Source organism: Psammomys obesus, unplaced genomic scaffold (assembly GCF_907164565.1).
Source record: "Psammomys obesus unplaced genomic scaffold, mPsaObe1.curated_primary_1811, whole genome shotgun sequence".
Taxonomy (NCBI): Eukaryota; Metazoa; Chordata; class Mammalia; order Rodentia; family Muridae; genus Psammomys; species Psammomys obesus.
Genome location: NW_026589732.1, coordinates 7,571,948 through 7,585,218, shown reverse-complemented (window position 1 = coordinate 7,585,218; position 13,271 = coordinate 7,571,948).

The following is a 13,271-nucleotide window of genomic DNA, read 5'->3' as shown; positions in this document are numbered from 1 at the left end:
ACTGACAAAACAAGATGAAAATACCGTTCCAAATATCATTTATGAGCTCTCCTGTCTGTTCTGTATGACTGTAGATAAAAGCTCCATTTTAACCCAGTTAAGATATTATTATTTTGTATTTTTGGTTATTCAGAGCTGAAATTAATTTTGACTAATGCAGATATTTCACAAAAAACTATTAAATATAATGAGTGATACGTCAATAACATGCGATTTGTGGATATATAACCTAGCAGCTGAATACTCAGATAATATTTTATTCCTCATTTCTATTTGTAAATAAGAGATGATATCATAAACTTTTCACGTATGTAATAATGAAATAAATATAACATTTAATGAATTCAATTTCAGTTTATTAATATACCTGATTTTAACATTAATGTTTATTTAAACATATATATGCATACATATATCTATATGTCATATACATATTTAAATTTACCATGTAAATAAACTTTAATATTAAAATCAGATATATTAATAAACTCAAATAGCATTCATTAAATTTTATGGTCATTTCATTACTATGTATAAAAAATTTATAGTACTGTTTTAAAGATTTCAAATGCCTGCTTCCAAAGGTATTTTCTTTTTCATCTCCCCAATACACCCTCCTCTAACCTGCACTCTGCTTTCACACGCACTTTAACCATTGATGTCTTACTATTCCTTTTTAATCATTTTTATCAGTGTGTTTTTTCTATCTCCTCTTTAAAGCCTCTACCCATACTGTCAGTAAATCTCTCACTTTCATTGGTATTTCAAATGACAGGTATCTGGAGATTCAAAGCTAATATCAACAGATAAGATCAAGAACACATGATATATGTCCTTCTGGGCCTATGTTCCCTCACACAGAATAATTGTTTACAGTTCCATTCATGTACCTAAAAAAAATATATAATTGTATTTTTTCTTAATAGTTGTATAATATTCTATCAAAGAAATAGTAATTTTCATCACTCAGTCATCAGTTAATAGACATATAAGATATCACAATGACTGGCCTTTATGAGTAGAACAACGGTGAATGTGAATGAGCAGGTGTTTCTAGAATAAGATATGGAGTACTTTGGATAAATGTCAAGAATGTGATAACTGTATCTTATCATGGATCTATTTGTTTTTTAATCTTTTTAATCTTCCATTCTGACTTCCATAGTGACTGTACCAGTTCCTATTCTCACCAGCAGGGAAAATGTGGTCATTTTTCCTCTTATTCACACCAGCAATTGTTGTTGTTCATTTTTTGTTTGATTGTTTGTTTGTTTGTTTGTTTGATCCAAGCTGTTTTGATCTGGGTGAAATTAAATCTCAATGACATTTTAATTTGCATTTCCCTTGATAGCTGAATAATGAATATTTTCAAAGAGTATCTTAGCCATTTGTGTATCATCTTTTGAAAACTCTGTTTAGTTCTGTGCCCCATTTGTAATTGTGTTTGTTTTCCTGATGGTTAAGTGTTTTAACCTTTGTGTGTTCTAGATACTAACCCTGTGTTGTATGTATAGTGTGTAAAGCTTTCTCTCTTCCGTACTCTTCCTGACTGGAGATACCCCATGGGCAGCAGTATCCTTATCAAACACCAGGAGCCAACAAACTAAAATCCCAATGCAGGAATGTGTTGTTTCTTTTGGAGTTGTCTAAAAAGGTTCAATAAACTCCCAAACATTAGAGTTATTGAAAATGCTGTTGTTTACTTCCCAAAATTTTATGGCAAGACTCTGTTTCTGAAGACAGCCCATACCTGAGTCATAGAACATTAAAAAGTAAAACCAGCATGGGTCTTGAGGCTTCATCTTTACTCAGCTTTCACAATGCCAGAAAAAGGTGTGCCAGCCACAAAAGGAGAACAGCAACCAACAATTATGCACAGATGTGACTCCTATAAGCACAGTGAGTGTCTTATTAGGACATATCCATTTGTGCAGTAGTAGATAGACAGTATCAAGTATCCAGAGGTTTCCTAATTGGATTTAAGTCTAGATCCACATGATAAAACCCATACCCAGCACAATTATAAGGCCAAGAACTTATAGCTAGAGAGGCCATAGATGATAGGGCAGACTGCACAGCTGTTACGCTGCTAAATGGATATAGTATTGCATTGACTTCTAATGAAAAAGTATCTCTCCATTATGAGAAGATTGTCTTTGTAGTAGATTGTGATTAGCAAAAAGATTCACAACTTCTAATATGTGTGGAGTAGAGAATGTTTAAGTCTAACAGAAATGTACGCACTGACTCTCCCTCCTAAATATCAGGGGTCATTGTGGAGGAGGCGCAGAAAAGTGTAAAAGCTAGGGGTGGATTACGACAAAGAAGCATTATTTACTAACCACCCATGGGAATATGGCACATATGGTACATATAGCCATTGCACCACTGAACACTTATGTGAAAGCACAGACCAGAAAAACATCCCAGCATAGACAGGGCTCTTGGGTACACATTCCTGTTTCTCACAACAAAGCTATGGACATTTGTTAGATGCCAAGAGGATCAGTTTCCCCTAAAAGTGCAGTTTCTGGTAAATTGGCAATGCCCTGCTTGTTCTAGGGGGAGACTATATATCCAAGGATAGTTAAGGAGCAAAACCAGTCCTGAATGGTTTTTAAAAAAATACAGAGTTGGGTGAGCAAAGAATAAGGATAGACTTGGGAAAAGTTGGGGGATGTGGGTAAATATGCTCAAAACATACTGCATGAAACTGTGAAGAGACTAATAGAGAACTTAAATTTTAACATAGTATCATGTTCTGTATTCAAAAGTTTGGTTAAAATTTGAGAATCAATTTTCTAACTTATTGTTGAGAAGACAGATTATTATTAATTCTTGATTAGAATTAGATTTCTACTCAGTAACAAAGTGACAATATTGCAACTATAAAACTTCAGTTAGAGCTATCCATATTGGTTTAAATATCAATAAAATAAATTTAAATTACTCTGAGGGGAAATTAGTTTCTGAATTGCATTATTTAAATCAATATGTGAAATGGGAGGCAATTAGTTGGTATTAATGATCATTTTCTCTTGGCATTTTGTTGTACTGCTAGAAACCAAAGGAAAAGAGTGGCAACTTATTTAAGGAAACATCTCTGTGAAATCTTAAATGTGCACACACTCAAAATACATAAGCACAGGAACTCACTTGACAGAACTTACTATTTACTTTTAACAGCAGAAAGGAGTCTTTATGCCCGCATACACTCAATAATTTCACATTGTCTGAAATGAGGCCATAAAATCAAAAGCGCCTACAGCAGACGTCTATAAATTAATGCCAACAAGACATATAAAAGCACTGACTTTAAGTATATGAACTAAATAGACTTTGATTTCTGTTAACATTTAGAGATTATTAAGAAGGATTGGAAAATAAATAACCATATGCATCTGATAGCTTTGCCTGCGAAGTTTCATGTCCAGACCATTGAGTGTTCAAAGGTATAGTATCCACAGAACCAGAATCGCTGCCTCTCATAGTGTTGTTTACAGATGGTCATGTACAGTAGCAGGCTAAGTCAAAGAACAAATTAGCAGTGGAGGAATTTAAACCATGATCTTTAAAATTAATCCTGTCATTTGAACACTGAAGTGTACTCTGGATATTTTCTTCTTAAGATAATGGAGCAAATAAGCAAATAAGCAATCACCTATGAAATAAATGTGAAATGTCTATATTATCAAATCCAGAAATACTAAATTATTTTCTGTTATACAACAATATAAATATGTTGTTTCAAACATAAAATTAAAACATTTTCATTATTTTGACTCGTTAATGAATAGGGGAACAAAGAAATATTGAAAACCATTTAAAGGAAAATTCAGTGAACGGACACATACATAGGCAATCATAATAGCAGAAATGAAGTTGCTGGTTAGCTCAAGCTTGGATTTTTAAGGGTGAGTGAGATCATGCTGAATCCACATTGCCCCAGTCAGAAAACAGACTGTATGTCTAGCTTACATAGGCTTAGTAATGGGAAATGATTTCCCAGTTACGTGTAAGAGAGAAAGTCTGGTAAAAACTACTGGACTCCCTGGAGTAAGTGGCCAAGCTTGTGATGCTGTGACATTCAAATTAGACGCCAAATTAAAAACACACCAGCATGCAGACATGCAGAAAATATAATCCACAGTGTAGGAACAAATTATAACAATCTAGAAAGCAAATTGATAATAGAATTCAAAGACAGGGACAGTAGCATAATTATAAACAAATTTATACGTTTATAAAGGGTTCAAAGTGATTACATTTTAAGTAGAGAGACTGTAAAATGAAAAAGAGGTCCTGCTTAAACTTGGACAAATAAGAAATGTGTCCAGGATAAAAAATGTTTTTTACAAATTAAAAAGGGATTAGACGTTTTAGAAGCAAGGAAAAGACAATAGAAACTAAAATATAGAAAGTAAAAACACCACCAAAAGTTGAACTATGCATCAGTGAGTCTGGAAAATATGTTCATTCTGCTTAACCTGCATGTTGCTAGAGACGCCAAGTAGGGTTAGGAGAACGGGACAAATGAGGTTTAGAAGATCTTATCAAAGGCTGAAAATTACCATGTAAAACAGACAGTTTGCAAGGGGAAACTCTTGGGCAAGGCTGACTAAATTTGTAAGTGCAGAAGCACTTCAGAATCTCTAGAGGTTACCTATGGCTCAAAACACACCGAGGGAGGGATTTAAGATATGAGTGAGACATACATTAAAGGAGTTTATATAGAGTTGTATATAGACCACAGTGAACAAACCATGTTCCAGGAAGTGCGCAATGTGCAAATCACCAAAAGGCACACATTAAGGTGTGTAGAACCTCAGGTTCTTTTAAAACAAGGCCATTTGAGCTACTAAATGTCATTTGTACATCCCCCATTTTCCCTGGAAGCATGTTCTTTCTTAACAAATTCTCTACTCTTTATTGCTATCATCTACAAGTCCTTATACAATTATTTGTGCTGGGACAATAGAACCTAGAACAGCTCCTGATGTGCCCACTGAACTCTGATGTCTGCCCATATCAGAGCAAACATTAAAAATGTATTTAAACATAAGATTAAAACCATAAAACTATCACATTGTACACACCTACTTTAGTGACCTTGCTGCTTCCGAGTTCTGATACTCTCTTCTAGATTCCAGCCACACCCATAAAAAGAAACTAGATGTACATATAAAGAAAAGTACACTTATTTACAGTTTAGTCAAACAAAAAAGGGGATGAGGGCTACTAATTTTTACCTGAGTTTACTATAGCAGTATTACAGTTTGATAGAAAAAATAAACAAAAGCTAGGAAGAACATATGCTTAATTTAACTTGTAGGTATTGTTTCATTTGTCTGATGAGTATATGAGGAATTCATACAAAGTATTGTGTATTCTGCCTACAATAATATAGCTTGAAGTATCCCCATGTGAATTAATGTTTATTATAGTGTTATTTAAAATGTGAGAAGATAAAAGTATGTAATAAAGAAAAATAAAAAAAAGTTTAAACATACAGCTGAAAGTGAAGTAGAGTGCAGAAGAGACTAAGAAAAACAAAATCAATGAGTAGAAATTTATTGCACATAAAAAACAAACTAGGGTCAAATCCTGGACCTTGGTAGTCAAAACTGTTACTCGAATTGTCAAGGTCAAAGCCATGTTACTGCTAACTAGCGAAACTTTACCTGTCCTCAAATAGCCAATGAAGAAAAGCAGAGAAGGGAGATTTCTTCAGCATGAACACAGTGAGAAGAGAAACAAAGCTACTCCACATAGTAAGTCTGGAATTATTTTTCTAATGAAACAAATTAGCATATAGGAATTTTGCAGTTACTTTTTGAATGAAAACTATATAATCATTTTGTCAAAAATAACATGAAGTTATATTAACAATAACAAAAAAAAGTTATAAACATCACACAGCTTGAATATACATGCCAACTAACTGACAAACCTCAATGAAAAATTTCTAATCATAGGAAGAGACTTCAGAAAGCTTTCAAATAATGGATGATAAAGAAATGGAAAAGCTTCACAGTTCTAAAGTTGAGACATGAGAGGATTCCTTCAACCCATTGAAAAGTAAGAGGACATACTCTGCTTCCCATTTCTTAGAGCATTGCTTAAGCAAACTTGCAATCTTAAATCTTTCTTGTCTCTGTGAAATATATGCATATAAATCTTTACAAATGTGATGGGAACCTCTTGCCACAGGCTGACTTTGACTCACACCATACTGAGCCCCTGCGTTTGGCAAGTTTTCTTACCTCATTTCTCCTTCCTGGGAGTCATCGTTCTCACCCTTAACCCAGTTTCTTTCTCAAAGGCATAAGAAACACTTTACTGTTATTAGTATGATTTATTACAATTTATTCAATTTGTATACTGGCTGTGGCCCTCTCCCTCTTCTCCCAATCCCACTGGCCCTCTCTCTTCTTTCCCTATGCCCCTCCCCTAGTCCACTGATAGGGGAAGTTCTCCTCCCCTTCTATTTGACCCTAGCCTATCAGGTCTCATCAAGACTAGTTGCATTGTCTTCTTCTGTGGCCAGGTAAGGTTGTACCCCAAAGGGGGAGGTGATCGGAGAGCCTGCCACTGAGTTCATGCTAGAGAGAGTCCCTGTTACCCTTACTAGGGAACTCACTTGGAGACCAAGTCTATGCGCTACATCTGAGCTGGGGTTTTAGGTCCTCTCCATGCATTGTCCTTGGTTGGGGTATCTTTCGCTTCAGGGCCCCCAGGGCTCAGTTTTTATGGTCTGTTGGCTACTTTTTGGAGCTCCTGTCACCTCTACGTCTTTCTATGTAGCTAGAAGGACATAAGCACTTAAAAAATTATTAATTACACTTTATTCACTTTGTATGCCCCCTGTGGTTCCCTCCCTCCTCTCATCCCAATCTCTCCCTTCCTCCCCTCTCAGCACGCATGCCCCTCCCTAAGTCCACTGATGGTGAGATCTTCTTTTCCTTCCTTCTGATCCTACCCAAAGAAACTAATCAAGAGGGAGGACTCTTGCTAAAATGCTCAATCCCTATCCAGAAAGGCAAAGAGGATGGACATCAGAAGGAGAAAAGAGAGAACAAGTCAGGAGCCTGACATAGAGGACCTCTGAAAGGCTCTGCCCTACAGACTATCAAAACAGATGCTGAGACTGATGGCTGACCTTTCGGCAGAGTGCAGGGAATCTTATGAAAGAAATGGGAAACAGTAAGATCTGGAGAGGACAGGAACTCCACAAGGAGAGCAACAGAACCAAAAAAATCTGAGCACAGGGGTCTTTCCTGAGACTGATACTCCAACCAAGGACCATGCATGGTGATAACCTAGGACCCCTGTACAGATATAGCCCATGGCAGTTCAGTGTCCAAGTGGGTTCCGTAGTAATAGGAACAGGAACTATCTCTGACAGGAACTGATTGACCTGCTCTTTAATCACCTCCCCCTAACGGGGGAGCAGCCTTACCAGGCCACAAAAGAAGACAATGCAGCCACTCCTGATGAGACCTAATTGACATAAGCGCTTTTAAGTAACATGACAGTCTTATTTCCTGGTTTCTAGGGCAGTTAATAGCTTAAGGTGGACAGGCATTTTATTCCAAGTTTCAAAGCTCCTCAGAAACACTTTAGAAGTTTTTCTTTGAATAAAGCCAGCTAGGAAATCTAAGTAACTGCCCAAGTTACTAGTTAAATTTGGAATCAACTGTGTGTGACAAATGGTGCTGTCAAGTCTTCTTACCTAAGGACTAATTATTCTTTATTATAATAGCATGTGTGTACTGGATTGAATAAAGTTTGGATTTAGATTACTATTAATGTGTTTATATTGGTTCAATAATTATTGCAAATATGCCATGATAATTTAAATTGTTAACGGTAGAGGAAATGGGTCAGGAGGAACAGCAATTACCTTCTTTTTTTTTTCTTGCAAATTTAAGACATTTGAAATGAAATGTTATTTCCAAAAGAGTTGACTTTGCCCAAGATCCTTCATTCTAGTCCCAGTTATTTCAGCCAAAGTGTATAAAACTGTGTTCTAACAAAACTTCATTAAAAATAAAGATGAACTGAAAACTATTTGACCATCAACAGGGGAGTGAATAAACAAAATTATTTATATAGAGATATTATTACATATGTATAAGAATAAATGATTCATACTTATGGTATTATGAATTAGCCTCAAAATTATTTTATAAATGAGATAATTGAGGTATATATAATATTTTATATATTTTATATGTAATATATTACACACATACACACACACTGTGGAGAAATTGTGAAAACTGTAAACCAACCTTCAGAAACAAAGGAGCTCAGTAGCATTCGTGATAAAGAAAGAAGGGATAGACTGCAAAAAGCAGGTGGGAATATTGAGAGATACTCATATTTTTGTGGCAGTTTTTTTTTCCTACAGATGTGTACATTTGTTTATTTCTGCTGAATTAATAACACATGAAACCAGGGAGAAACCAGAGCTCAAATTTAGAAATAAAAATACTAATGATAAATGCATAAATAACTCAAAGTTACATTTTATTTATTAATTATGTAGAAAAGAAATTATTTATTCTCACAATTTTCACTGTATCATATTATATAAATAAGGTTAAATAGACCCTCCTTCTTTTTTTGTTACTGCCTTAAAAAGACAAAAAGTGACAGGTCTGCACCAGGTTGAAATGAGGAGATCTTACCTGAAGTTGTCAGGTAATAACTGCATCAGGGTTAAAGGTTCTCCGGGAAGGATTGCCTAATTCAATCATCTGTGATTCAGAAGTTCTGGAATGCTGCAGGCCCAGTGTCAAAGCACCCTGGATTATTTGCAGTCCTTTTTGTTGTTTTGTTTTGTTTTTGTTTGGTTGGGTGGGTTTTTTTTTTGTTTTTGTTTTTGTTTTTGTTTTTGTTTTTGTTTTTTTTAACAACTTTTCTCTGATAACCTTGGCTGTCCTGGACTCACTTTGTAGACCAGGCTATCCTCAAACTCACACAGATTTTCCTGCCTCTGCCTCCCTGAGTGCTGGGATTACAGGTGTGTGCCACCACAGTAGGCCTGCAATCCTCTTAATAGCCTTCCTTTAAAGATTTCTGTATTTGCTTAAATCCTTTGGGAACTTACAAATGCAAATCTACCTTCTGCTGACACAAAGGCTAAAAATATCTTCAGACATCAATGGGGCCTCCAAAAGTAACCTCTACTCTGTAATGTAATTTGCCTAACTGATGTTTTCATCCATGTACTTAAATCTACCTTGATGTATGGCTTTCTTTGTTCTATTACTACAGAAACCTCATGGAAATATAGGCAAGTTAGAACATGGTATTGAAGTAACATGAACGCAAGTTTTCTGGCCACAGCTACTCACATTTGACTCCCGAACTACCTCAAACTCTGTGTGATGAGAGAATGCTTTTGTATTGAAACTAAGAACAACAAAGAAAAAATGGTATGGCACATTTACCTAATATGCAAAATAGGAAATATCACAGCATAGTGGGATGAGATCATAGGAGTATGATGCCTCACTAACCCAAATTTACTCAGGGTTTTATATACCCCAGGTTCTGCATAAAGGGAGGTAAAATTGGTGATACAGCCAATTTCTATATGTTTAATAAATTTATTTTAGAAAGATACAGTAGGCTTAGAAAGTATGCCTTGAGTTGGACAAGGAGACAAAAGTTTGTCTTTTTTTAAATAAAATTGAAAGCAATAGAGTATAGACAGAAAAAGTCTGTTGAGAGGCAAGGGAAACTTTTATTTTCACATAATGTGGGTTTAGTTAGGTAAAACTCAGAGAAGAAAAGAAATATACTTCCAGAGAGGAAACTGATACTGCTAGACTATGAAGCTAAGAGAATTTTTCAGAAAAGTTTTTCATGGTCTGGATGGGAATCAGGATACGGTCAGAGCGAACTCAATTCTGATTTAAATTATAAAGTATTTTCGTCTGTCAGAGCACTACTCTATTGTTTTCTGAAACCTAACAAAGTACACTGTGAAATTGGTAGAGCATAACACCCATTTTTTGCTTTTATTATTATCTCAAAGTTTATACTTTCTGAGATGAGACATTTAACATATACTATTTGTTTCTCAACTTATATTATTTCATCATGACTATCAACACACTGTTGACTAGGTGCTTAAATCAAATTTTTATTAGAATGACTTCGAAAAGTAATGCTTCCCCAAACACTTTTAAAATAATTAATGGTGACGCCTTTCTTTTCAATAAATATAACTGTATCTTTCCCAAGAAACTTCACTTATAAATATTTATAATCTCTCTGAAATTATACTAGCACTCATTCATTCCATTCACTCACTCATTTCATTTTCTTGTTAAAATGCAAATATATTATCTGAGAGGGTGAGCACATTAAGTCAATGGCAGCCATTAGAGAGTATTTCAGTTAGATCAGCAGCCCCCCTCTATTAGCTCATTGAAAATCTCAGAAGGGTTGGGAGTTAAAACTTAGATCACTACATTCCCTTTAGGAAGCATATGTGCAAACAAGTAAAGAAATCATTTTATTATTGGTAAGGAACAACAAAAACAATTGAGAAGGTGTCTTAAGTTTGGCAGAAACTTTCTTGGCCTTAGAATTAAATTCCCTTAGGTAGATGAAGACACTTAAAGATACCTCAAAGCATACATCTTTTTAAAAATATATATTTCTTTTTATTTTTAATATGTTTCCTAATTTTTAAAATTTTTATATTAATTAAAGTTTATTCACTTTGTATCCCAGCTGCAGCCCCCTCCATGATTTCCTCCCAATCTTACCCTCCATCCCTCATCTCCTCCATGCCTCTCTCCAATTCCACTGATAGGGGAGGCCCTCCTCCCCTTTCATCTGACCCTAGCCTATCAGATCTCATCAGGACTGGCTGCATTGTATTCCTCTGTGGCTTTGTAAGGCTCTTCTACTTAGGGGGAGGTGACTAAAGAGCCAGCCACTGTGTTCATGTCAGAGACAGTCCCTGTTCCCATTACTAGGAACCCACTTGGATACTGAGCTGCCATGGGCTACATCTGTGCAGGGGTTCTAGGTTATCTCCATGCATGGTCCTTGGTTGGAGGATGAGTCTCAAGAAAGACCCCTGTGATCAGATTTTTCGGTTCTGTTGCTCTTCCTGTGGAGCTCCTGTCCCCTCCAGTTCTTTCTAACTCCCCATTCATTCATAAGATTTCCTGTACTTTGTCCAAAGTTTGGCTGTGAGCCTCAGAATCTGCTTTGATACCCTACTGGGTAGGGTCTTAGAGAGGCCTCTGTGGTAGGTCCTGTTTCCTGTCCTGTTTCCTGTGTTCTCACTCTTCCAATATCTGTCCAGTTTGCCTTTCTGAATGAGGACTGAACATCTTACCCAGCGTCTTCCTTCATGCTTAGCTTCTTTAAGTGTACAGATTTTACTATGTTTATCGTGTATTATGTGTTTAATATCCACTTAAAAGTGAATATATACCATGTGTGACTTTCTGCTTCTGGGATACCTCACTCAGGAAGAGATTTTCTAGTTTCCACCATTTGCTTGTAAATTTCTTGATTTCCTTGTTTTTAATTGCTAAATAGTATTCCATTGTGTAAATGTACCACAATTTCTGTATCCATTCCTCTGCTGAGGGACATCTGGATTGTTTCCAGGTTCTGGCTATTACAAAAAAAAAAAAATAAAATAAAATAAAATAAAATAAAATAAAATAAAATAAGCTGCTGCAAACATGGTTGAGCAGATGTCCTTATTGTGTACTTGAGCATAGTTTAGATATATGGCTAGGAGTGGTATAGCTGGATCTTGAGGTAGGACTATTCCTGATTTTCTGAGAAAGCACCAGATTGATTTCCAATGTAGCTGTACAGTTTACATTTCCACCAGCAATGGAGGAGGGTTCCCCTTTCTTCACATCTTCCCCAGCATGTGTTGTCACTTGAGTTTTTTATCTTAGCCATTCTGATGGGTGTAAGGTGAAATCTCAGGGTTGTTTTGATTTGTATTTCCCTGATGAGTAAGGACACTGAGCATTTCTTTAAGTGTTTCTTTGCCATTTGATATTCCTCTGGAGAGATTTCTCTATTTAGCTCTATACCCGATTTTTAAATTGGATTACTTGATTTGTTGGTGTTTAACTTCTTCAGTTCTTTATGTATTCTGGATATTAGCCCTCTGTCAGATATAGGGTTGTTGAAGATCCTTTCCCAATCTGTTGGTTGTCATTTTGTTCTGATGACAGTGGCCTTTGCTTTACAGAAGCATTTCAGTTTCATGAGGTCCCCTTTATTGATTGTTGATCAAAGAGCCTGTGCTGTGGGTGTTCTGTTCAGGAAGCTGTCTCATGTGCCAATGAGTTTGAGGATCTTCCCCAGTTTTTATTCTAACAGATTCAGTGTGTCTGATTTTATGTTGAGGTCTTTGATCCACTTGTACTTTAGTTTTGTACAGGGTGATAAATATGGATCTATTTGCATTTTTCTACATGTAGACATCCAGTTAGACAACACCATTTGTTGAAGATCAAAACATACATCTTAAATCTGCAAAGTTTTGATGATGGTGTCCTTTGCTTTACAGAAGCATACACTTGAAATGTTTAAATATTAAGTAAATATATCTCAATGAAGTTAAATTTCAAGTCCTGAAATGTGCAATTTTGTACTTTTACTTACTTTTTTCTTCTTTGTCATTCAACTCATAGTTTGAAATTTATTTTATATGATTTATGCCAAAATTTAAAATGTTACTACATATATAATAATTTTAAGAATCAAATTATGATTCCTATTTTCTAGAAAGTACTTGTGCTAACATATTAACTATTTGCTTAGTGTCATATAGGATCTCATTTCCTGAAGAATTTTAAAATAGTGGTCACATTGCTTTCTCAATCTTATAGGCAATTCAGTAAGCTTCTAAAGACTAAGTAACTGGACAGTTTTTTTCCTCATTTGTAATCTTTTTAAAAATTAATTAATTGATTAATTTATTACAATTTATTCACTTTGTATTTCCACTGTAGCCCCTTCTCATTTCCTCCTAATCCCATCTACCCTCACTATTCTCCCTCTATGCCCTTTCCCTAGTCTCCTCCTCCTCTTCCATCTGACCCTAGCCTATCAGGTCTCATCAGGGCTGGCTGCATTAACTTTCTCTGTGGCCTGGCATGACAACTTTGAAACAACTAGTATTTTAAATTTCCAAGCCATGTTTGTTTTGTTCTAGACTGAAGTTTTAAATACCATAACACCCTGCCTAAGTGCCAATCGAAAGGAAT